A 27,134-nucleotide genomic window follows, 5' to 3' on the forward strand; every position below is an offset into this window, starting at 1 on the left:
TAGTACATTGTATAGTGTATTTTTTCTATCAGGATTTCCCTTGAATGTTATAATTAGCAAAACAAATTATAACACCTGCTACACATAGACCCTGAAATAGACTGTGCTATAAAAAAATTTGCCCACGTAATTGTTGGGTTGGGTTATTTCACTATTTGCATTTCTTTAATTCTGTAATGGACTGTCATTGGGCATTTTGACTTGGGCTACACCGATAGTTGTATGTGCATGAGTTCTCCTGAAAGGACTATACAACTATTTTCGATACAGATTTCATCTGTTTGACTTGGGCTTTTTATTTCTGTGTTGTGTGTACTCACTATGAAATGGGAATATATTTTAGAGCCTATCTTCATCTACATTTACATCTACGTATTTGTATACTATACGAGAATGTCATGTGGTTCCATGGTCATGTGATCAAAGCAGACAGGCCAAAACATGTTGTGTCTATACTGCAATAAACTTGTGTTTTTGGATGCCATCCTTCTTAGTGAGTGCTCTTTGGATTTTTGACTTGTGTGCTCTCCCAATCTCAGCGCTCCACCCCGGAGGAGGTTGGGATGCAATGCAAGCCTATCTGTGTAGTCTGGAGTTATGGCTGAGATAAAAATATAGGATATGCCGAGTCGTAAAGCTCCACATATAGTTTGTGAATACCACCTCAAGTGTAAACGTATACACAGGGGACGTTTGCCTTCGTGAATCAGGCCTATAGTAAGGGCCTAGTTACCATAGAAAATTAACTTTTTGGTTTGCTAATACCTTTGATTCTGTTTGAATCTGTTTGAATCTGTTGAATCTTCACAAATGTTTTAATAAAAAGTTCATGCACCTCAGCTCCTTCCTGGAATGGTTCGGGATGATCTACCAAGTAGGGGCTGAGAAAAAACTAGAGGGATCCCAGAACACAATTTCCCCATGTAGTTATCATAGGGATTTTTGAACAGTGCTACAGACAAAACTGCTGAGCAGAATCACTCCAAATTTGGCATAAAACTAGCTCTTTAGTTAGAAAGTGTGTGTTTCATGATTTGGTATAAATCCACTCAGGAGTTTTTGAGAAACAAGTATTCAAAATGTATAGATATCTGGATGTTTCTTTATGCAGTGGCTGTAGAAGAAGATTCTGCTTTGCAGCAGGAGGAAAAAAGGTACAGTTGCAGCAGGAGGAAAGAAGTGGTCCACTTAACGAAGGAGCTGAAAGAGTCCATTGTGCAGGATTTTTTTTTACTGCCTCCTGGAGGTCAACACCAAACTGCAACAAAGAGATATTCCACACGAAGCAGTACTCATTTGGGACCACAGGAATGAGAAAACCACTACAGGGAATGCATTCAACCAGGTTGCCGCATGCTGAAAGAAGGCATGAAACACCTATCACAAACCATCAAAAAGATATAACAAACAAAGGTACACATAATTTATTACGGTAACTTCCTCCCAAAGGCCAGTAAAAATAAACCTAATGACCTCAACATCTGAATGAAGCTGACACTTTTTTCTTCCAACAAAAAAGAAAGCACCTGCTACACACCCACAAAGGAAAAGATGCATAACAGTGTGAAAACTCTAAAAAGAATATACATATATGTATAAATAACAGAAGTTGTGGCATATTCATATGTAAATAGCAAACATATATACTGTATAAAGTTGTCTTTATGTATTCCATTACACTACTTTCAGATACAATGACAGAGAAAACTAAAGGCCTGATTATGAGCAATGGTGGTGGCGGCAGTCCGACCGCCATCAGAATGGCGGTCAAATCACTGTATTAAAAAGTTGGTGGGCCCATAGAAGTAAAGACCACTGCGGTCCTGTCAGAAGCGCCAGCCGGCGCAGACCAACGCGGTGACGAGGCAGGACAAACAGACCAGCAAAGCCAGTGTTTCTGTTGGACACATTATGATGTTGAACACCTCCAACATGACCGTGGCAGTCCAACAGCCAAGTCCCAGCTGGCGGAAAGGGAGGGCATAAAGGAATGAATTTACCTGCAGGCAGCATTGCATGTCCTGTGCCGCTATGGAGCCCATCACACACAGCCTGCTGCTGCTCATCAAAGGAGCCCAAAATCCACACCGCTGTGGATGCAACTGATGGTAAGTACACACACCAACCTGTGTAATTAATCTCAACAACATATCGTTACACCATTGGCACATGATAAGGGGCTCATGCTATGGGCACCAGGTTGGAGTCATTCACAACAAATGACACATTCACAGCTATCAAACGCCCCTTTGGGGAGGTCACTGCACTGCCACACTCCACAATAACACACGTCTGCCCATCTCAGGCACTGTGAAATGTGCAGAACATAGAGTAACACAACAGCAATATCACATCTACAAATTTAATTGACACTCCCACATTCCTCTTGTTAGAAATGGGGTCTTTGGTTGGCAGTCAGGTTACCCCCTGTCCAAGCAAGGACCCTCACTCTAGTCAGTTAAAGGAGAATCACCCTCAGTTAATCCCCACTCATCCCCTTGGTAGCTTAGCACGAGCGGGCAGGCTTAACTTTAGAAGCAATGTGTAAAGTATTTACCAACACACACAGTAAATCAGCGAAAATACTACAGAATGACACAACACAGGTTTAGTAAAATAGATAATATTTATCCAAATAAAACAAGACCAAAACGATAAAACTCTGACATACACAAGTCAAGTTATGAATTTTATAAGGAAAAAGAGTGTTAAATCCTTTAGAAAATGGTGAGAAAGCAGTTAGTGTTCAAAAGTAACTGGGTAGCGTCAAAATAAAGCAGCACGGGGAGCATGCATTGAAAAAGGCCAGCGATGTGTTGATTTCTCACCTGCAAGCTAGAACGTGCGTTGTTCCTCCTTCGGTTGGGTCGGAGTACGTAATTTCTTCTCTCCCACAAGAAAGCGATGCATCGATCTGGATGGGCACCTCAGGTCCAAGCAGGCCTTTCGTTGATTTCCTGTGCCCAGCGATGTTACTTTGAAAATCCGGTTGCATGGTATCACAAAACCACGCTGTGTGGGATTTCTGTCATTATCAGCCTCCGTTAGCGGGTGTTGTCTGTCGTTTTTCCAGCTGCATTGCATCGATCTTCCAGCCACAATGCAGGTGCAGCGTTGATTTCAGCCACAAAGCCAGCGGTGCGTCGTTTATCAGCCACTTCACGAAGTGTGAAAATTTCCCTGCACGGCGGTCTGTGCGCAGATTTTCAGTTCTTGTCTGCCAACTTCACCTTTCAAGGGCCCAGGAACTGGATAGGGCACCACTTGGCAGGGCAGGAGTCTCAGCAGAGAGTCTAGGTGCTTGCAAAGGAAGCCTTTAATGGCCCTGAGACTTCAACAGCTGGAGGCAAGCTCAGTTCAAGCCCTTGGAGATTCTTCTCAAGCAGGAATTCTCAACAAAGTCCAGTCTTTGTCCCCTTTCACAGGCAGAAGCAGCAACTGCAGGATAGCCCACAAAGCACAGTCACAGGCAAGGGCAAGGGCAGCACTTCTCTTCAGCTCTTCTCCTTGGCAGAGGTTCCTCTTGATTCCAGAAGTGATCTAATTTTCAGGGGTTTTGGGTCCGCTACTTATAGTCCTTTCTGCCTTTGAAGCAGGCAAATTTCAAAGAAAAGTCTCTCTTGTTTGTAAGATCCTGGCGTGCCCAGGCCAGACCCCAGACACACAACAGGGGGTTGGGGACTGCATTGTGTGAGTGCAGGCACAGACCTTTCAGGTATGAGTGACCACTCCTCCCCTCCCTCCTAGCACAGATGGCTCATCAGGATATGCAGCCTACATCCCAGCTCCCTTTGTGTCACTGTCTAGAGAGAGGTGCCAACAGCCCAACTATCAAACTGACCCAGACAGTGGCATTTTCAAACTAGCAATCTAAAAAACAACTTCACTAAAGGATATATTTCTAAATTGTGAGTTCAGAGATCCCAAACTCCATTTGTCCATCTGCTCCCAAAGGGAATCTACACTTTAACAATATTTAAAGACAGCCCCAATATTAACCAATGAGAGGGATAGGCCTTGCACCGTGAAAACCGAATTTGGCAGTATTTCACTGTTAGGACCTATAAGACACATTAGTATATGTCCTACCTTAAACATACACTGCACCCTGCCCATAGGGCCACCTAGAGCCTACCTCAGGGGTGCCTTACATGTAAGAAAAGGGAATGTTTTGGCCTGGCAAGTGGGTACACTTGCCAAGTCCAATTGGCAGTTTAAAACTGCTCACACAGACACTGCAGTGGCAGGTCTGAGCCTTGTTTACAGGGCTACTCATGTGGGTGGCACAACCAGTGCTGCAGGCCCACTAGTAGCATTCGACTTACAGGCCCTAGGCACCTCTTGTGCACTTTACTATGGATTTTCTAGTAAATCAAATTTGCCAATCATGGAAAGCCAATCAACAATATAATTTACACAGAGAGCTCATGCACGTTAGTAGTTGTAAAGTACAGAGAGTCCTAAAGCCTACAACAACAGGTCATAAAAAAATAGGAAGGAGAAGGCAAAAAGATTGGAGATGACCCTGCTAAAAGGGCCAAGTCCAACACCCCTCATGCCATGGACTATGGATGTTATATGGAACACAAATACACCTTCCACGTAACATCCCTGGAATGAACCCACACATCACCCACATTGCAACACAATGGGAGGTCAATGAGATGCACAATAGTTTGAGAGATAAATATCCAAAGTTCACAATGCAAACAATACCTGCACAATAGGGATAGGGGCATCAGGGGCACTCATGGAAGGACAATGTAGTGGGACACAGTTCACTTTGCACATGTCCCTAAAACAACATTTGGACAGGAAGTGGCTCTTCGTTTATGTCACGGACAAACTATATTTGAGCCAAGTAACATGCCTATCTGCATAATGTGTAAGTGCAAGTCAAGACATCAACAGCATTGCCATACATCTAGATGAAGTAGCTGCAAGGTACACACATCAAAATGGAAACATTCTCAGTCAAATGCAAAGGAAGCTAGCATAATTGAACACATTTCATGTGTGGACCCACAAAACACACGCTTTCACACATGAGACAAATGTACAATCCATATCAGGGGGACAAATTTAACACCATACATGCTGATATTGGACAACACAAGATGAAATACTTGCCATAGCAAACAGACCACAATGCAATGACACCCCAATTGCATTAACAAACAATTATCCCAACAGTGACCATCTACCCTTGTCCTGGGTGATACCAGCACTGCTCACATAGCCAGATTTTGCAAACTATAGCAAATGGATTAGCAATCATGGTGAAACATACAACACAAATTACACAGGAATAACATAACGATAGAAAAATAATTGCAGGACAAATGTGTACCTAAAAAACAACAACTTGGGTTTACTGGATCCAAATGTTTAAGAGCAAAGGCGATTGTCCAGTCTATATATGTCCATGCATATTTCTGTGTACAAACCTGACTCCAATCACTACCAGAGAACGTACACAGGAAGGGGCATCAAAGGGGAAGGCAGGCACTTCAGGGATCATCCTTGAGTGGGTTCAGATTTGATTTGGGTGGATGTGGGTTTTGGACAGGGGTCATTTTTTTTAGAGGGGTGGGCTGCTTCTTTGGGGGAGGGGTATGGGTGCTTGCAGGGGGTAGGTGTGACAGGGGAGGACTTGGAGGTGGAAGGGATGGGTTGGGATGTGGGTGGGGGTTCCTTGCGTTTGGGAAGGGTTTTGGAGGTAACAAGGGAAAGGGCAAGTTTGAAAAGGAAACTGTTTGGGAAGACAGGCATGGTCATTTGAAGGGGTTGGGGATCTGGAGGTTGAGGGAGTGGTCGTCTTGCATGTGAGTATGGATGCCTTGGGTATGTGCATGTGTGAGGCATGCTTTTGTTTGGGTGGTGCCTGTGCGTGTGTGAGTATAGATGTTTTAATTTCTTCGGGCCTGGGAGGTGAAGGTGCTGGCTGATGTGGGGGTGGTGGTTTCTGTGTCTGTTGGGGGGCGTCTGTGGGATTGCTGGATGTGGTAGATTAATCTGTGTGTGTTGGGTGGTGTCTGTGGGTATGGTGGATGTTGTGTATGGGTCTGTTAGCGTTGTGTTGGTGTCTGGGGTTATGGTGTCTGAGGTGTGTTGGTACGGGGATTGTGAGCTGTTGTCTGGGTGCATGGTGGGTGTGGTGGATGTGTCACTGGGTGTTATGGTGGTGTCTGTGGGTATGCTGGATGTGGTGTGTGGGTCAGTGGGAGCCGGAGGGGGCCGGAGGGGTGTCTGTTGAAGTGGTAGCTGATGTGGTATCTGTGGGTGAATGTTGTGTGCTTGGGACAGATAGGGGAATATGGAATTTGGATTGGGAAGAGGGAGAAATGTAGAAGGTGGCTGGTTCCTGTCAGTGAGGAGGCCAGAGCCTGAAAAGATCTCTGTAGGCCAGACATGTCACCATGAAGGCCTTCCAGGAAAGCATTGGTCTGCTGAAGTTGGCTTTCAAACCCCTGGATAACATTCACAATGGCAACCTGCCCCATGAAGATACTACTCAGAAGGTGACTAGCCTCCTCACTTAGGGCAGTGTAAGTAACAGGGGCTGGGGCTGAGGTGCCCGAGGCAAAGGAAACACCATCCTCTTGGTTGAGCAACAGAGAGAGTGATGATAGAACTGGGAGTCGCAAACAAGGATAGTACAGGAGCAGGTCCTGATGGGTTCACTACCACTAGGGAATGGCCACTGGAGGTAGAATCCAATGATGATAAGGTTTACCCTGTCTCCTCCGTGGCACTCCCCTTACCCTCTGAGCCAATGGGTCTCTCTGTGTCAGTGATGTCATGACTGGAGGTACCGTGGCCAGATGATTCCCCACTTGGTTGAGCTCTGTTTCCTTTACTTGCCTGGTCTGATGCTCCAAATACTAAGAGGAAAAGGGTCACCACATGTTCCTGATAACACTTGAACAACAGCTGTGAGTAGCAAACATTACCATGATGTCAAGTAGGCCCCAGCAACAAACCACATCAAAGTGGCTCCTACATATACCATACCATATGAACTGTCAGCAGTTGCCCACAGGAACATCCAGATCTCAGACAACTACAATTGCATGGGTGAAGTTGTAGTTGTGCAATCACAGTAACCACTGAACAAGTAGGAGGCCATATCACCTTCAATATTTTGCCTCATGTAGTATACCTCAGTTATCTGTTGTCATGCAATAGTAGGCCAATGTCAAGTTCATTCCCATAGATCCCAAACAAGGTCATGCAGACATCTATTTGTCACATACAGAATAACACAACAGGAAATGATGCTACCAAATCCTGCCATGTTGATGACAGCAGTACAGTAGCCTGAAGAAGGTAACATCAAAATACTCATGTTACCCTGGACAATGCACACTTGGGACTAGTTCTGGGATTAACCTCAGTACCCATTCCTAATCTAATCAATGGACTAATGAATTGAGGGCACGTTTTGCCTCTAGAGATGGCCACCTCACAGTATCTGCAGGTCCATAGGGAGTGGGTACAGTGCCACAGTTGCATAGCCACAGTGTCTCTCCCACAGCCTGGACTATGCCCCATACTGGGAGATACATTTGACAGGCCCTGTTTTCTGCAAGCTTAGCATACAGAATCTACATAACACTCACATTCCCATCACTTTCATACGACAGTACATCATGTGGCCATCAGCAATGTGGTTTGTGACTTGCGTGGCACCCTGAAGGGCATAGTGACTCATGAAATGCCTTCCAGACAATAGTTTGGCAAGGTCAGATGTAGGGTGAAAGATCTGTGGAACTAGGCACATTGCTTACAAGATCCTCAAATGACTCATACAAGAAGCATACACAGCTCATTCTGTCATGCTCATACATGTCTAACATTTACAACCATCATAAACAAAGAAATGTCATTGAAGGGCAGTAAAGTCTTGCTTAATTATGTGCATCCCACACAAGGAGGATCTAGGCCCCCAAAAAACATCACACAACGCAATGAGAATGCCCACAGCATATATTACTGGTAACCAACACCTGTACCATGTACATCCCATTGATATCACACAAACTTCAACAACAGGCACACAAAAAGTCTAACTAACACCCAGGGCACATTATAGCCTATGAGGAGGGAAAGGATAGTATTGAACATAGTCAATTCTGCACATGAGGTACTTACCTGCTCCTCAGGTGAGCCATAGAGCTGTTCATACAGGGGGAGGTACCTCACCCACAAGCCTCTCCAGGTCCTCTGGAGTGAAGGCAGGGGCTCTTTCATGTGCTGGATGTGGCATGATTGCTCCCAGAGATGGCACATAGCAGCTGAAGTAGTAGATGTGTGCCTGGCAGCAGTGTCAAGAGTCAAGTGACTGATTTTGCACAACACGACGGACAGGTACACCATCTAGACGGTCATCACAGCTGACGGACACAGCCATTGGGCTGTGACCACCACAGGCAAAAATATTAGCCTATGTCTGTGTCCGCCATGGTTAGAACTGCCTATTGCGCAGACAATTTCCGCAGGCTCATATACACAAGAAGTATGGGGTTATGTTGCTGTGGGAAACACTGGTAATAAATTTACCCGAGACCCTTCTCTCTCAGACTTTGAGAGTTATTTTGCGTGCTGTTTTGAAGCTGTGTGGTGGGGGAAATTTCCTTTATGGGCTAGGTGGTCTCACACACTATATAGTGTCTTGCTTCATCATATGACCACCTAGCCCCATCCGGGTAGGACAGTACCACCTGGACGGACTCAGCCTCACCGTTAAAAGAACTCGGAGGGAGTGCAAAAATCTAAGTTATCTAGATGAGCGTGGGATCCAGTTTTGCTATGAGAAATATAAAAACACCTTGTCAGTCACCTGTGTAGTAGTACACCTTTATTCGTGGTGACTGCTGATGAGGTTGAGAACAACTGATGGGACACCTATTAGTGAGTAAAGACTCAAAGTGTCACCTATCTATTAATTAATGGCCAACATGTTTCTGCCCAAAGGAGGTCTAGGGGCATTCTTTCATGCACTACAGATGCAGAAAGAAAGGCTACATCAGTGAGAGGAGCTCTGATGCTAATAATAAAGAGAGGGCCTACCTGAGGCCCTAATCCTGTGGGGCAATGGAGGGGGAGTGTCACCTTATAGTCGCACTTACTCCAAAGGAGGCACTCGTTTAGCACCTACTCCGTTCCCCTTCCTGACCGCTTGTGGGCACGCAGGCTGAAATACTGTTTATGGCCCTGTGAAAATGCATCACACCTACAATATATGTGTAGGATCATCACAAACTTCTTTATTCTGTCTTTTTATGTAGGACCTACTACACAACCTCCAGTGTAGTGTGTTGTACAGCACAGATGGCATATGACAACGGTGCACTCTCCATCACCGCTGATAGTATTTTTGGCGGTCCGAAAATACAGTCACATTTTGAGGGACAATTGTGTAACAGATAGTTGTGTGTTTCCTGAATCCATATTGTGGACACAGCTAACAGTAATCCATACTGAATACCACCAATCGTTCAAGTCATGTCAGTATTGTACTTCCTAGCCTTAGGGTCCTTCCAATATACAGCGACCCTATCTGCTGATTTGCCCCAACCTATGTTCAGTCTGGTGTTGAAAGATGTCCTCTCAGCAATGCTGAAACACCTTGGCAGCTATATTCGCTTTCCCCGACGTGAGGATTTAGACAATGTGAAGGCTGATCTTTATGGGTTTGCATGTCTCACACGTGTGGGCACACATGTTGGATTGGTACCACCACAGGCCAATGAACAAGTTCATAGTAACACAAAGAACTTCCATTCCATCAACGTGCAAGTTGTCTGTTTGGCGGATCTCCACATTTCACATGTCAGTGCCCTTTATCTGGGTTCAGCCTATGATGCCTTCATAATGCAGAACAGCACCATATCCCAGCTGATGTCACAACTGTACCCAGAGAGGGCCTGGCTGGTTGGTAAGTCACATCTGTCCAGTTTGTGTGTGTGCAATATCTGGTTTTACAATCATTAACTTAGTGCCTCATTGTTGCACTTATGTCCCACTCCTTAGCGGGACACTCAGCATATCCAAACCGTCCTTGGTTATTGACACTGCTGAGGAATCCAACTAACCAAGGGAAAGTCTGCTTCAATAAAGCCAATGGAAGAATATGATGGGCAGTGGAGCACGCTGGTGGGCTTCTGAAGGTCAGATGTTGGTGTCTGGACAGGACTGGAGGGGCCCTCCTCTACTTTCCCGGGAAAGTGTGTCATATCACTGTGGCATGCTGCATGCTCCACAACATCACACTGTGGAAGAATAGCCCATAGCCACTGGGTGAGAATCCTGACATGCCAAATGAAGGTTGACAGTGGTGAAGAGAAATGACCTGACTTTCAAGAAGATCTCATCCAAAGCTACTACTCATGAGTGTAAGTATATCATGTGATATCATGACTTTGACTGGACAATGACCTGTAGTTGTGAGATTGTGTGGAGTTTAGTGTTTTCCAAACAGCTAGGGAGCTGCTACACTGAAAAATAGCTTTTGACACCCCCAACCCTGATGCTGCTGCTTTGTTTGTGTCAGAATTATAACAATGCACTTTTTTCCATATGCCTGCTATGTGACTTGTGTCATATGTGTGATTTAGAGCTTATACTCCTTGTTCTGTTCTTTGTACAGGTACCTTCACCATGACATCTTCATGTGGACATTTCAGAGTTTTGACACTGGCAGGTATGTGACACTCTTCTTACATATTAAGTGCATGGATTGTTCCAGATGATGTGGCTCACATAGTTTGGGTGTATGAGACATGTGCCAAGACAGCTTGCACAGTGTTTGGATGGAAGTTTAGAAGCGCTCATTGTACTTGTTTTGTGTCATGTGGTAGGCCTGGTGCATCATTTGTGTTATCATGTGGTCATAAAATATGTAGTCCTAGCTTACAACCAAGTCATTTTCCATTCACATTGGCTAAACACTCTTTTTCTATGACATATATACCTGTAGATGTGTTTCATCATTGTAGGCCATGGTGTCTGTGCCAAAAATACGGACATATGTTTGTGTCATACCACCTGATGCATTAGCATTGGATTATAATGACTCTGTGATCAGGAACTGTTGTCCTCCCATCTAACTGAATCTTGGATAATATGATGTTGGACTACTTTGGTTTGGCATGTGATAAGGCTAATGCAGATGACATCTACAGAACAGAGTCTGACAAATCCCTTCCTTCCATAGTCCGTACCTGTAAATATGTTAATTTACAAAGTATGAGATAATCAGTTAAGTTTCCAATAGTTCAGACATATTGACAGCCTATGAGCTGAACACTGTTGGCCAGTTTGACCAGAAACTTGCATGTATGTGTTTGTGTGGTATGGTTGTAATTCTGAGCTGGGAACTGTGTGCATGCAATATAGCCTATCTTGAGAAAGTACCTTAGATCATCATTGAATGGTTCACCTGGCCTGACATATCTACATGGCCCAATATGAAAGCAAAATCAGAAGACAGTTAATCAGTTATGGGTGATTTTATTGTAAAGCTGCAAATAACAGAAAATCCACACGTCATGAACCAACCAAAAATATGTGAAGGGGTCAGTCATGTTGAATGAGCTCATTGGAGTAGATGCCACACCATCAGAAGCCCAAAGTCCAGAGTACTTCTCCCATTGGAATTGGAATGTGGTTCAGGATCAGTCCACAGACTGAATGTGCCGTACACAAAGTAGGACATGGAGGAAGAGAGTTTTTGCTAGCAGTGGTGGGTGTCTTGCCATCAGCATTTCGATTTTTTGCTGAATGTCCCCACTTGCAGCGAGATGTCATCAGCTGCTACAGAGGCAGGGGTGTCTGTGATTGGTTCTTTTACTGGCAGGGCTTCCCTTCCTGTGGCTGGGCCGATGTTGATTGGCATGCTGTTGATGAGCCACAGGAAGGGGTAAACTGGTTTTGAAAAGCTTTGTGCAGACAGTGGGCATTACAAGAGTACTTGTGCACCCTGCTTGTGGCAGCACTGCCGCCAGCTCAATTATGAGCCGGGAATAATTCTGCAGCAGCTTTCCCATTAGGCTGACCGGTGGGAACCTTGGTTCCCACCGGTCAACCTAGCGGAAAAGTTGTAATAGACCCAGTGGGAAGACCTTGGGGACTGCAGTGGTCTGCTCACCATGGGGCTCGCAGCCCAACGGTCAGCCCTCCAGCCTCATAATGAGACCCTTTGGGCCTGATTTAGAGTTTGGCAGACTGGTTACTCAATCACAAAGAATGATGGTTATTCCATCTGCCATATTACGATCTCCATAGGCTCTTATGGGATCCTAATACAGTAGACAGGATATCCGTCAAGTTTGTGCCTGGGTAACTCCCTCCACCAAACTCTAAACCAGGCCCTTACACATCCAAAAATAAGTAACATAAAGCAATATAACATAATATAATGATACATTACTAAAACAGTGTATGAAAACCCCAAACTACAAACTAGTGAGAAACACTAATATTAATAGAAATAAATGTGCAAAAAAAAACAAAAAAACATTAAGGCCCATATTTAGACTTTTTGACGCAAACCAGCGCCGGACAAAAGGAAGTGATTGAAGTGGGTGTAATGAGATAAAATACTAGAAATACGTCCTCAAAAATCAAATCAGTATTTACATATATACAAATAGAGGGACACTGCCCAGTCCATAATGTCCGTAGGCCACAGGGCCACATCACATAGGCCAAGGCCTCATCTTATTCCCGCATCAACACAGAGAGAACACTTCAGGGGCATCAGGTCAAAAATATACAGGCACCTAAGGGGGACGGGGAATGGGGGGGACACCTCAGCCGGAAGATGGAACAAAATCACTTGTCCTTGAGGGGGCAACATGCCCTGTGCTCGGTCCTGGGGAGTACAAAGCCATAGTCTCTCTAGTGGGTGGTTTGCCCACTGCTTGGTCCTGGAGAGTGTAAAGCCACAGTCTCTCAAGTGGGTGGTTTGCTCACTGCTTGGTCCTGGGGAGTGCAAGACCACAGTCTCTCAAGTGGATGGCTTATCCAGTAGTTCTGGAGGGGGCCTTGTGCCCAGTGTACTTCATCCTGGCAAGGAGGGGGTGAGTGGATGGCTTATTCCACTGGTTCTGGAGGGGGCCTTTTGCCCAGTGTGCTTCATCCTGGCAAGGAGGGGGTGAGTGGATGCCTTCTTCCACTGGTTCTGGAGGGGGCCTTGTGCCCAGTGTGCTTCATCCTAGCAAGGAGGGGGTGAGTGATTACCTTCTTCCACCGGTTCTGGTGGGGACTTTGTGCCCAGCGTGCTTCATCCTGTCAAGAAGGGGGTGAGTGGATGCCTTCTCCTACTGGTTCTGGAGGGGGCCTTGTGCCCAGCGTGATTCATCCTGGCAAGGAGGGGGTGAGTGGATGCCTTCTTCCACTGGCTCTGGAGGGGGCCTTGTGCCCAGCGTGCTTCATCCTAGCAAGGAGAGGGAGACTGGATGCCTTCTTCCACTGGTTGCGGAGGGGGATTTGTGCCCAGTGTGCTTCATCCTAACAAGGAGGGGGTGAGTGGATGCCTTCTTCCACTTGTTCTGGAGGGGGCTTTGTTCCCAGTGTGCTTCATCCTGGCAAGGAAGGGGTGAGTGGATGGATTATTCCACTCGTTCTGTAGGGGACTTTGTGCCCAGTGTGCTTCATCCTGGCAAGGAGGGGGTGAGTGGATGCCTTCTTCCACTGGTTCTAGAGTGGGCTTTGTGCCCTGTGATGCAGCACTTGGGGAGTGCAAGGTCACAGTCACTCACCTGGGTGTCAGACCCACACGATTTGCAGTGATCAGGATGCACTACAGTCCATGGAGGCAGGACTACACACTGCCCCCCGGAGGTGACTGCTGCTCAGTGGTGGCAGTGCCGATGCTGGTGTCGGTGCTGCCAGTGGTGGGGGGAGGCTCCAGCCCTTCCCCTGCAGCCTCGGATGGCTGCCCACTGGAGCTGCTGCTGCTGGCAGTGGTGCTGGTTGCGGTGCAGGTGGTGGTGCAGGTGGCGATGCTGGTGGCGGTGCTGGTGTCAGTGATGCCAGTGGTGGGGGGAGGCTGCAGCCCGTCTCCTGCGGCCTCGGACTGCTGCCCAGTGGGGCTGCTGCTGCTGGCAGTGGTGCTGGTGGTGGTGCAGGCAGTGGTGGGGGGAGGCTCCAGCCCTTCCCCTGCAGCCTCAGACGGCTGCCCACTTGGGCTGCTGCTGCTGACAGTGGTGCTGGCAGTGATGCTGGTGGTGGTGTAGGTGGTGGTGCAGGTGGCGATGCTGGTGGTGGTGCTGGTGTCAGTGCTGCCAGTGGTGGGGGGAGGCTCTAGCCCTTTTCCTGCAGCCTTGTACTGCTGCCCACTGGGGCTGCTGCTGCTGTCAGTGGTGCAGTTGGCGGTGCAGGCAGTGATGGGGGGAGGCTCCAGCCCTTCCACTGCAGCCTCGGACAGCTGAATTGCCATGGTTGGTGTTGGGGGCTCAGAATCAGTCCCAGCACCAGGCCTCCTGTCCTTCCTGACTGCAGGAGCAGGCCCTTTGCTCTTGCCCTTGCTGTCTGGTAGTGCCTCCTTGCCCTTGCTATCTGCTGGTGCTTCCTTGCCCTTGCCCTTGCCATCTGGTGGTGCCTCCTTGACCTTGCCAGCTGGTGGTGCCTCCTTGCCTTCCCCTTGTAAGCTTGTGGTGCCTCCTTGCCCTTGCCAGCTGGTGGCACATCCTTGCCCTTCCCTGTGGCAGCTGGTAGTACATCCTTGCCCTTCCCCTTGGCAGCTGGTGGTACATCCTTGGCAGCTGGTGCAGTTACAATGCCAGTGCTGATGGGTGTTTCCTTGGAGCCTCTCACACCTGCAGTAGCTGCCAAAACTACTGTGGCCGTGGCCTGGGTGGCTGAGGTGCCAGCCTGGGTTCTGCCCACCTTGGCCCGATGTAAAGGATGGGGGGAGAGGTATGGAAGAGGTGAACGGCGGAGAGGAAAAGCTTCTTAGGGACACTGGGGCTGGAAGAGGGTAACGGTTTGGGAGTGGAGGAAGAGGCAGTGGTTGTTAGAGGTGTCTGTCTGCTGTGGTTGGTTGCAGGTGCTGGGCTGGATGCCGTTGTGAGGTGGATGGCTATTGGGTGTCTGAGTGCTTGTGTTTGCCTGAGCCACACCTGTGTGTTGTTTTGAGTGCATGCTGGTCTGAATGTGTGCTTGGGATAGGTTGGGGTTCAGAGGAATGGGACTGGGCAGAGGAAGTTGGAGGGGGGAGTCTATAGACAGGAACAATGGCTGCCATCAGGGGGGAGGCCAGAGCCTGGAATAATCTCTGTTGGGCCGCCATGCCAGAGTGAATGCCCTCCAGGAATGCATTTGTTTGTTGCAAATGCCCTGCCAGCCCGTGGATGGCATTCACTATGGTTGACTGCCCAAAAGAGATGGATCTCAGAAGGTCAATAGCCTCCTCACTCAGGGCAGCATGGCTAACTAGGGCAGGGCCTGAGGTGCCTGGGGCGAAGGAGATGCCCACCCTCCTGGGTGAGCGGGCATGTGAAACTCGCTGAGGGGCTGCTGGGAGGGTGGTGTTGGAACAGGGGTTGGTGGCTGTACCTGTAGTTGGGGTGGCAACAGAGCTGTCTGCCACCACTAGGGAGCTTCCATCAGAGGAGGTATCACTTTCAGAACTGTCCCCTCCTGCCTCCGCCATGGTGTTCCCCTCGCCCTCTGTCCCATTGGTGCCCTCACCGTTGGTGGATTCGGCCTCATGGGCCCTATGGAATAAAGCTCCCTCTGTCGCCTGTGCCTCTGCTCTTCTGCCAGATGATGCTAATGCACATCAGGACAGAATGACAAAACAAAAAGGGGGTGAAGAGACAGAGGAAACACTTGGTTAATGGCAGCAACAACACCACTGTTATCGTAAACAACACACAGGGAACAGCCCTACGCACTAGGCAATGCACTACCAGTCACAATGCTAGTCACCATGCCTTAGACAGTAATACCTAACACCCATTGCAGCATACCTGAGACCCACAGAGTAGGTACCCAGTAGTGGATGCCCACTAGCTTGGTTGGAGGTGGAGTTCATCAGCCCCTGTCCAACAAGGAACCTACCCTGCAATGTCCGTCCTGGCCTAGGGGGACCAACAGGCCCACATCCCCACCCGGAGACTACCCCACCACGCGTAAGATGTATATTGGGAAACTGTACTCACCCCCTTGTGGCTGCTGTGATGGCCTCAAGTGCCCATTCAGCTCTGGATAGGCCAAAGCCAGTATGTGGAACATTAGGGGGGTCAGGGTTCGATGGGCACCCCTTCCTTATTGGGAGGCCATCCCCAGATGGGCCTCCTCTGTCTTCTGTGCCCAGCGTCTCAGGCCTCCCACCGTTTGTGACAGTGGGTGCTCCACCTGCTGTAGGCCCCCAGGGTCCGCACATCCTTTGTGATGGCACGCCATATACCCTTTTTCTGATGGGCACTGACCTGTATAGAAAATACACATAGAAAAAGGGCACCAGTCATACCGTCCGGCCTGTTACACTTATGGCCCACCACATCCCTCCCATCCCCTTATGCACATACACTGACCACCGAACATGCAGCACGCTGCCCAGGACCCTTCAACAATCCCCCACCTTACATGAGGCCCTTCATGCATTCATGACCCATGCATTGTGCTCACAGTGTTCTCACCTGTTGGTCTGGTGGCCCATACAGCATTCGGTACTGGGATAGGACCCCATCCACCAGTCTCTCCAACTCCACAGCGGTGGAGGCAGGGGCCCTTTCCCCAGTGACACAAGCCACGGTCAGTTCCAGACACAGGTCACAGCAGCGTAGGTCCTCTCCTGTTGAAGGTCAGATAGCAAGTGAGATAACAGATAGAAAATAGCAGTCACGTCTGCGGCAGTGCGTACCGTCACCACCGCTGTACATCACCTTTGGCTACTGTAACCCATAGGGCCTAATGACAACCAATGAGGAGTTGCACGGCAGTACTCTACCGCCTCCCGCAACGGCATACAACGTCAGCGGCATTACCTCATTTCCACCTGTCCATCCACACAGGACAGGTGGAAGTCATTTCAGGGGGGGGCAGGCCATGGCACCTAACTGCATCACAGCAGACATAGGCACCATTTAGGCCTATACAACAACAAACAGTTTCTGTCACAACATGCAATCCACTGTACATTTTGGAAATGTAGAATACTGACCAGATGCTCATCGTTTTGCCCCCTAGATTACAACCACTGAGGATCAATAGGAGATCTCTGCTATCTGTCACCCGACTGGGATCCCCCCCGTCTTGTGCAAGACCTATATGTGCTCCATTTCTTGGCAACTGGCTCCTTCTAAGTGATAGTGGGCTTGGCAGCAGGAATGTCTCAGCCAATGTTCTCAATAGTGCTGACCAGAGTTTTGTCTGCCCTGATGAAACACATGCACAGCTACATTGTTTTCCCCCAGGTGGAGGATTTGGCCACAGTGAAAGCTGACTTCTGTGCAATGGGACATATCCCCAACATAATTGGGGCAATTGATGGTACACATATTGCATTTGTCCCCCCCCGGAAGAAATGAACAGGTGTTCAGAAATCGAAAGAGCTTTCAGTCGATGAACGTGCAGATAGTGTGCCTTGCGGACCAGTACATCTCCCATGTCAATAAAAAGTATCCTGGGTCTGTGCATGATGCCTTTATCATGAGGAATAGCAGCCTCCCATATGTGATGGCTCAACTCTAGAGACACAGGATGTGGCTAATAGGTGAGCCCATGGTCCCCACCCAGTATATGTTGGTGTATGGGTATGGGGTTGGCCCTAAGGGTTAGTGCCTGGCTAAGAGGTATCCCTCGGTATTTGCAGGTGACTCTGGTTACCCCAACCTCTCATGGCTACTGACTCCAGTGAGGAATCTCAGGACAAGGGCAGAGGAACCTTACAATGAGGCACATGGGCGAACAAGAAGAATTATAGAGCGAACCTTCGGCCTCCTGAAGGCCAGGTTTCAGTGCCTCCATCTAACAGGTGGTTCCCTGTACTACTCACCCAAGGACGTGTGCCAGATCATCGTGGCATGTTGCATGTTGCACAACCGTACCTTATGTTGCCAGGTGCCTTTTCTGCAGAAGGATGTGGCTGGAGATAGGAGTGTGGCAGCGGTGGAGCCTGTGGACAGTGACGAAGATGAGGCTGAGGATGAGGATATGGACAATAGAACATCAATCATATGACAGTAGGTCCAGTGACACACAGGTAAGATACTGTAACTTCACCTTCCACTGCAGTCTTGTATTGTACATTTTCCCTGGCAGGCTGATATTCCCACTACTATGGCCACTTACTGTACCCTTTGACATGTCTATTTACAGATAGCTGTGCCCCACTCTGGCTCCTGGTGTATTGACCGCAGCAAAATACAGCTCATACCTATGTATACATTACTGTACAGTTGAATTGCAATGTCTACAGATTGTTAAACGGATACATAGTTCAATCACTTGACCGACTCAATACTTATATTTTTTACAAGGATGTTTATTTATGTGCTAATATGTGGATGGGGCATTGCTATAGGCTGGGGGGGGGGGGGGTGGGGGTGGAGGATAGTCCAGGTAAAAGTTCCAGTCTATTTGTATCACAGGTGCATTGTCATAGGAAGTGGAGCAATGGCAGTTGAAGGTGGACAGGGTGACAGAGTGGGACATCAGGAGAGTCTTATTTCCTGGTGGGGGTCTTGGCAATGTTCTCTGGCTTCTGCCTGGATCGCAGGGACTGTTTGCGGGGTGGTTCTCCTTCTGCAGGGGGTGGGGTGCTGGTGGCCTGTTGTTCCTGTGGTGGGGCCTCCTGTCCACTAGCGTTAGCAGATTTGGAGGGCTGTTCATCAGTGTGGCTAGTGTCAGGGGCCCGTTGGTGTGCCACTGCCTCCCTCAAGGTGTTGGCCATGTCTGCCAGCACTCCTGCAATTGTGACCAGGGTGGTGTGGATGTCCCTCAAGTCCTCCCTGATCGCCAGGTACTGTCCCTCCTGCAGCCGCTGGGTCTCCTGCAACTTGGCCAGTATCTGGCCCATCATCTCCTGAGAATGGTGGTATGCTCCGAGGATGTTGGTGAGTGCCTCGTGGAGAGTCGGTTCCCTGGGCATGTCCTCCCCCGACACACAGCAGTCCTCCCAGCTTCCCTATTGTCCTGGGCCTCTGTCCCCTGAACCGTGTGCCACTGCCACTGGCCCCAAGTCCCTGATCGTCCTGTGTTTGTGGTGTGGCCTGGGGTCCCTGTAGTGGTGGACACACTGCTGATTGGTGTGTCCTGGGGACAGAGGTATGAGTCTGCTGGGAGAGTACTGTGGTGGAGTTTCCTTAGACAGGAGGCAACGTGGTGGTATGGGACTGTGCCTGGGTAATCAACTGTCTGAAAGTCCCTGATGGGCAAGGTTGGTCATCCTGATCCGGGCGTGCAGAGCTGCTATCATCACTGTGGGCCTCTTCTGTGGGGGGAATGGATATTGCTGGCACTTCCTCTCTAGTGACGTTGTGTGGGTGACCTGTGGTGATGTAAATGCAGTGTTATTGCTTCTGTGTTTGACATCTTGTGCATGGATGTGTTGCCCTGTATGGTTGTGATTGCCCTGGCAGCTTAGGCTTGTGTGAATGGTGATTTGGTTAGATAGGTGATTGTCTCAAGTGTGCATGCTTTGGTGACGGATGTCCATACAGGTCTGTGATGGGTGTCCATGCATTGGGGTGGCATGCAGGGCTTGGTAGTGGGAGGGGTGGGTTGTGATTGTAGGGTGTATGTGAGGTGGTGGAGTGATGGGAGTGAGGGTGGGGGTATGTGATGTCATGCAGGTAGGGGGTGATAGTAATAGAGATTTGACTTACCAGAGTCCAGTCCTCCTGCTACTCCTGCCAGGCCCTCAGGATGCAGTATTGTCAAAACTTACTCCTCCCATATTGTTAGTTGTGGGGGAGGAGGTAGGGGTCCACCACCAGTCCTCTGTACTGCTATCTGGTGTCTTGCAACCACGGAACGCATCTTTCGCCATAGGTCATTCCACCTCTTCCTGATGTCATCCCTTGTTATGGGGTGCTGTCCCATGGTGTTGACCCTGTCCACGATTCTCTGCCATAGCTCCATCTTCCTAGCAATGGATGTCTGCTGCACCTGTGATTCGAATAGCTGTGGCTCTACCCGGATGATTTTCGACACCATGACCCTTAGCTCCTCCTCTGATTACCTGAGGTGTCTTTGTGGTGCCATGGGTGTAGTGTGAGTGGTGTGTGTGAGGGTGTGTGGGGTGATATGTTGGGGTGTATGCTGTGAGGTGCGTTGATGGTGTATGGGTGATAGTGTTCTGTGGCTCTGGTTGTGTGGGTGCTCTTGCTGTATCCCTCACTAGTGGCAATTTTTTTGAGTCGTAAATTGTTGTGAGTAATGTGTGTGTGTGTTTGATAGTGGTGTGGATGTGTGGTTGTGGTGTGTGTATGGGTGTCAGGTGTGTGTTATTCAAATTGTCCAATGTGGTGTTGTTTTTTTATCTGTGTGTGTAGTTTGAGCGCGCCTGTATGTACCGCCAATGGTTTACCGCAGTTGAATTTCTGCTGCAGTGATTTGTGAGTCAAAATGCTGTGGGCGTAGTTCTGTTGGCATAACGGTGTGAGTTTGGATACCGCCAGTGTATCACTGACCTTTGGGCTGGTGGACTTCTGTGTGTGTCTGTATAATGACAGATTGCTATGTGTGTGTTATAATATGGGGAGCGGTAAACCGACGTGGCGGCGGTATGTTGGAGGCTGTTAGCATGGTGGTAAGCGAGACTTACCACCAATGTCATAATGAGGGCCTAAATTATTACAGTATTTAATTATTTATGTTGCACAAAAAAATCCTATGTTAAAATGATGTTGAAAATATGCACATTAAACAATTTAAGAATTATTAAAAATGTTAAACAATGGACAAAAGTGGATTATGTACAACATAAAATGCTATTCAAATATGATTAAATTTTTTTATATAATAATAAAAAATTATTTAGATGTTTTCTTTATCTAGATATAAAGGTTGATTTTTTGGTTGAAATATATATGTTTAACAATGTAAACATATACATTAACCCTTTCTCTGCCAGGCCTTTTCCCCCTCAGGTTCCAGGCCTTTTTTTTTGCTATTTGGGGCAGACCGCGCTAAGGCCCTGATTATTTTTTGTCCACATAAGCTACCCACTTCAAATTTGCATCCTTTTTCTACAACATCCTAGGAATTCTAGAGGTACCCAGAGTTTGTGGGTTCTCCTGAAGGAGACCAAGAAATTAGCCAAAATAAAGCAAAATGTTTTTTTTTTCAAAAAGATGGGAAAAAGAGCTACCAGAAGACGGCTTGTGATTTTTTGCCTGAAAATTGCATCAACTGGTGTCTCTGGTCTCTGGTGCTAAATTCACCATCTTTCCAGCTTTCAGGAACAGGCAGACTTGAATTAGAAAATCACATTGTTCAATGCAATTTTGGAATTTTACTGGGACACACCCCATTTTTACTATTTTTTGTGCTTTTAGCCTCCATGCAAATAGTGACAGAAATGGGTATGACACCTATGCTGGATCCCAAATTGCTAAACATTTCGGAAAAATAGACAAATTTCTGAATTTACCAAGGGGTCCTTTGTGTGGATCCTACAAGGTTTTCCTACAGAAAATAACAGCTGAAATAACAAAATATTGAAATGAGGTGAAAAAAACAGCCATTTTTCTCCACATTTTATCTGTAGCTTTTTCCTGCAATGTCAGATTTTTTAAAACTATATACCGTTACGTCTGATGGACTCTTCTGGTTGGGGGGATATATAGGGCTTGCAGGTTCACAGAGAACAATAGGTACCCAGAGCCAATAAATGATCTGCACCTTACAATGGGTTTTCATTCTATACCGGGTATACAGCAATTCATTTGCTGAAATATAAAGAGTGAAAAATAGGTATCACAAAAACCTTTGTATTTCAAAAATGGGCACAAGATAAGGTGTTGAGAAGCAGTGGCTATTTTCAGTTCTCTGAATTCCAGGGTCCCCATATTAGCATGTGAATTACAGAGTATTTCTCAAATAGACGTCTTTTTTACACACTGTCTTTCATTTGGAAGGAAAAAATGTAGAGAAAGACAAGGGGCAATAATACTTGTTCTTCCGTTCTGTGTTCCCGCAAGTCTCCGGAAACAAATGGTACCTCTCTTGTGTGTATAGGCCTAGTGCCTGCGATAGGAAACGCAACATGGACACATCACATTTTTACATTGAAATCTGATGTGTTTTTTCAAAGTGCCTAGCTGTGGCCTCTAGCTCAGCCGACACCTAAGGAAACCTACCAAACCTGTGCATTTTTTAAAACTAGACACCTAGGGGAATCCATGATGAGGTGACTTGTGGGGCTCTCACCAGGTTCTATTACCCAGAATCCTTTGCAAACCTCAAAATGTGGCAAAAAAACACTTTGTCCTTACATTTGGTGACAGAAAGTTCTGGAATGTGAGAGGAGACACACATTTCCTTCTGACCAATGTAACCCCAAGTCTCTTGATAAAAATGGTACCTCACCTGTGAGGTAGGTTGCTAGTATCCGTGACAGGAAATGCCCCAAAATACAATGTGGACACATCACATTTTCCCAAAGAAAACAGAGCTGGTTTTTGCAAAGTGCCTAGCTGTGGATTTTGGCCTCTAGCTCAGCCGGCACCTAGGGAAATTTATCAAACCTGTGCATTTTTTAAAACTAGACAACTTGGGCGATCCAAGATGGGGTGACTTTTGGAGCTCTCACCAGGTTCTGTTACCTTGAATCCTTTGCATACCTCAAAATTTTGCAAAAAAACATTTTTTCCTCACATTTTGGTGACAGAAAGTTCTGGAATCTGAGAGGAGCCACAAATTTCCTTCCACCTTGCGTTCCCCCTAGTCTACCGATAAAAACGGTACCTCACTTGTGTGGGTAGGCCTAGCGCCCACCACAGGAAATGCCCCAAAACACAACGTGGACACATCACATTTTCCCAAAGAAAACAGAGCTGTTTTTTGCAAAGTGCCAGGCTGTGGATTGTGGCATCTAGCTCAGCCGGCACCTAGGGAAACCTACCAACCCTCACATTTAGCTAAAAAATGAACATTTTCCCACATTTCTGTGTGGGATCACTGACTCGGGAACAAATTTCCTTCCTCTGAATGTTCTGCTCGGTCTCCGGGTAAAAATGATACCTCATTTGTGTAGGTAGGCCAAGTGTCTGTTACAGGGAAGAGTCAAAAAGATGTCAAAAATGAGGTGGAACCTAAGTGGGTCCAAAAGGGCAGTTTGAAAAAAAACATTTTTAGGCTGACAAGTGGAGCAGATATTTTATTGGTATGGATGCGACAATCCTGGGTGGTAGGAATTTTGTGAATTCCTGCAGATTCCGGAAGGTTCCATCATAAAAATGTGGGAAACATGTGTGATTACCAGCAACGTTGGAGGTTTGCAGGGCAGTGTGGGTAAGAAAATGGTGCGTGGTGCATGTGAAGCACACCACCCTGGCGTCATCCAAATGGTTAGTTTTCAGATGTGTCTAAGTCTTGTGGATTTTTCTACATGGCAGAATCCCAATGTCCAAAAAGTCCAGCCCTCACCATTTCAACTGGGACGATTTTGAGAGTTAGACAAGCTCTCATGGCCCAAATGTAAAACCAAAACCCAAAATAATCAAATGTCCTCTTTCTTCCCATGAGATAAGATGTTTTAGTGTGCGGGGAAGAGCTGAATGACTGTTACCCCATTCAGTTGGGGTGGGGGTATAACCATGCCCATACTGGTTGGTAACCACTACCCCACTATTTTGTTAAAATCCCTGGCATCTAGTAGGCTTTCTGCGCCCACCTCCCCCTGGGAGTGGATCAGTGGTAATTACCCCATCTACCCACCGGTGGGCAGAACAACTTTGGTCCCATTTATTTGGGGTGGGGGGTATTGCCATACCTCCACCTCTTTTATTGAAACAAAATAATCCCTGGTCTCTGGTGGGCTTTCTATCCCTCTTGGGGCAGATGGGCCCTCCAAAAATAGGCTGATCTGCCCCCAAAGGGGGCAGATATGGCCAACAGTAATGTGCCCCCATGGGGAGTGACCCTTGCCCAAGGGACTGCCCCTCTATACAAAACACACACATGCACACACACCAATCACTGGTGCCCAAGTGGTTTCTGCCCCCTCTGGGGACAGATCAGCCTAATTACATTTGGCCGATCTGCCCCCAAGGGGGGGATGAAATGGCCTAAAACAAATTTGCCCCACAAGGGGAGTGACCCTTGCCCAAGGTGTCGCTCCCCTCGCGTAAAACTTACCAAAAGAAAAAATCCCTGGTGTCTAGAGGTTTCTGACCCCCTTGGGGCAGATTGGTCTAATACAAATAGGCCAATCAGGCCTAAAGTTAATTTTGCCCCCATGGGACCGACCCTTGCCTAAGGGCCGCTCCCCACATATAAAAAAAATAAAACAACAACAAAAAAATTCCTGGTGTCTAGCGTATCCTGACCACCGGGGGGCAGATCGGCCTAATTATAACAGGTCGATCTGCCCCCAGGGGAGGAGAAATGGCCTTGAAATAAATTGCCCCCCTGATAGATTCATGATCGGGCAGCAGAAAAGGGGTTTGGTGAAGTGGGTGAAAGGGGAAGTGATTCCCATTCCAACACTGTCCATGGGAGGGGAGTTTAGGCCCTCAGGGGGAGCGCTAGCGCTTTTCCCGAGGCACCATTCCAGGATGTAATGGTTACGTCCTCAGCACCCAAGCGGTGTCAACAAGGACGCAACCGTTACGTCCTTGGCACCCGATGGGTTAAATAAACTTTGAAAACATACATAAAATTAGGAAAATGTTTTACATGTCTTTATTCTAAAAAATATGTAATTAATACAATACTTTATTACAAACATACAATTAACTTTTTTTATTATATTTCTAAAGACCATCACTATTAATCAAGTAAACTATTGACCAGATTACGAGACAGATTACAAGTCTGGTGGTTTCAAGACCCCCAGATCCTCGGGGGTGGTCAGGCGGCTGTGGCAGTTCAACCGCCACATTACGAGTCTGGTGGTCATACTGCCAAAAGACCAGGGTGCTGCTGAAGTCAGTGCCACCCTGCTGATTACAACCATGTTCTCCACCAGCCTTTTCATGGTGGTTCATCTGCAATGAAAAGGCTGGCAGAGGACAAGTGCAGAGGAGCCACGGGGGACCCCTGCACTGCCCAGGACTATGGGCCCCACTCGCCAGAACCATCGGAATGCATAGCAGACAGTGCACATTCTAAGGGTAATAGGGAGGCTCCCTGTGCGAAGGCATTGGACTCGGTTCCATGTGGAGCTGAGTCTAATGCCGCTGCATGTTTTCACTGGGCTGACAGGTAGAAACTTTGGGTTCTGCTGGTTAGCCCAGTAGAAAGGTCCTAATAGGGTAGGTGGGGTGACAACCAGCTCTGCAGCGGTCTCCTCACCACGGTTCTGGCTGTCAGGTTTTCCGACTGTCAAATTCATAATCAGGCCCTATGTTCCCACATATAAACACAATTAAAATAAAGGATTTTAAGCTAAAAGTATAAAATTAATTAATCACACACCAATAAAAACCATTTTTAAATAAGTGTTGGACACTAAAGAGGTGACATTTACTATGTCCCCTCCAATCTAAACCAATCTGGGGAAGTAATAGAACACTAAAGAGGTGACTTTTATTATTCCCACTCCAATCTAAACCAATGTGGGGAAGATACAGAGCATTGGCTGCACCTCAAAGGGTGAAAAACTAAAGACTACCATTGAAGTGTTACCATGTACTACATTTACCATATTGCATTGTGGCGAACTGCGTCCTGGGGTGTGAGACAGTGTGCTCCCAGCCTCCTGTTTTTTCAAAAGGGTCCCTTAAGCTACTGAGCTGATGTGCTCTGGTTGATGCACCTGCATCCAGTGAGTGGTGCAGAGACCTGAGAAGACTTTGGTCAGCTTTTCCGGAACCCCACAAAAAGCCTTGCTACTCTCTGTTGATGAAGGACTAAACCCAGAAACATGTGTCCAGAGATACACAGCTCTGGCTGCACCAACTAAGATAAAAAACTGTAGACTACCACTGAAGTAAGTGTTATCATTCACTGAATTTACCACAATGCATTGAGGAAAACTGAGTGCTCGGATGTGATACAGTGTGCTCCTATACTCCTCTAATTTGGGGATGGTGTTGGATACTTGAGGCCTGATTACGAGTTTGGTGGTCTTGTCCCTGACGTCACAGTGGTGTCAGAAACCCAGACCACCAACTAGGCGGTCTGCCAGCCGAATGATAATGTTGTCAGTTTGTTCAACTAGAGACTGCAGGAGTCCCACCGACAACACCAGCTATTTGCTGACCACCTTGATGGCGGCTGTTGAATGGCATCTATCAGAAGGCAGTACAGACAAGGGCACTGCAGTCTAGATAACGATGTGCTTTCCATTTGAGCAGACTGTGGTGGGAAGACCGCCTGCTATGAGATGGCAGAATCAAAGGGAATCGGGTGGTACCTTCATCATTCCCTTCTTTTCTCTACAATCTCCAATTTGGACCCCAACGTCCAGTGCCCCCCCTTCACATCAGCTACTCCACCCCCAAAAACTAAATAAATACATCAAGCTAAGAACTTTTTACATTTTCTGCCATTCACTGGACTGGGCATATATGGCCTAGCCTCCAGCAATGGAATGGTACATGTAAAAAGTATTTTTACACGTGTCATGAACACTTGTACATTTTAGTCAAAATGTATACCCTTCATCAACACAATTGGAACAATATACCTTGTATTGCCGACCGTGTTCCCCGCCTGTACGCTGCCATCAGGAACACTTTAATACTGCGGACCATTGACTTGGCGGTCTTTCTTGGACTGCCACCTTGGTGGTATGTCGGTCCAACTGCCAAACTTGTATTTAGGCCCAAAAGGGGTGACATTTAGTATTTGACTTCATTGTATGCCAATTTGGGGCAGGTGCTGGACACTATAGGGTTTATATTCACTATTCCCATTCTAATCTATATCAGTTTGGAGAAGGTGTCAAACACTATAGAGGACAAAGTTACTATTCCCACTCCAATCAAAACCAATTTGGGGAAGGTGTT

This window comes from Pleurodeles waltl, chromosome 3_1 (genome assembly GCF_031143425.1).
Source record: "Pleurodeles waltl isolate 20211129_DDA chromosome 3_1, aPleWal1.hap1.20221129, whole genome shotgun sequence".
NCBI classification, from domain to species: Eukaryota; Metazoa; Chordata; class Amphibia; order Caudata; family Salamandridae; genus Pleurodeles; species Pleurodeles waltl.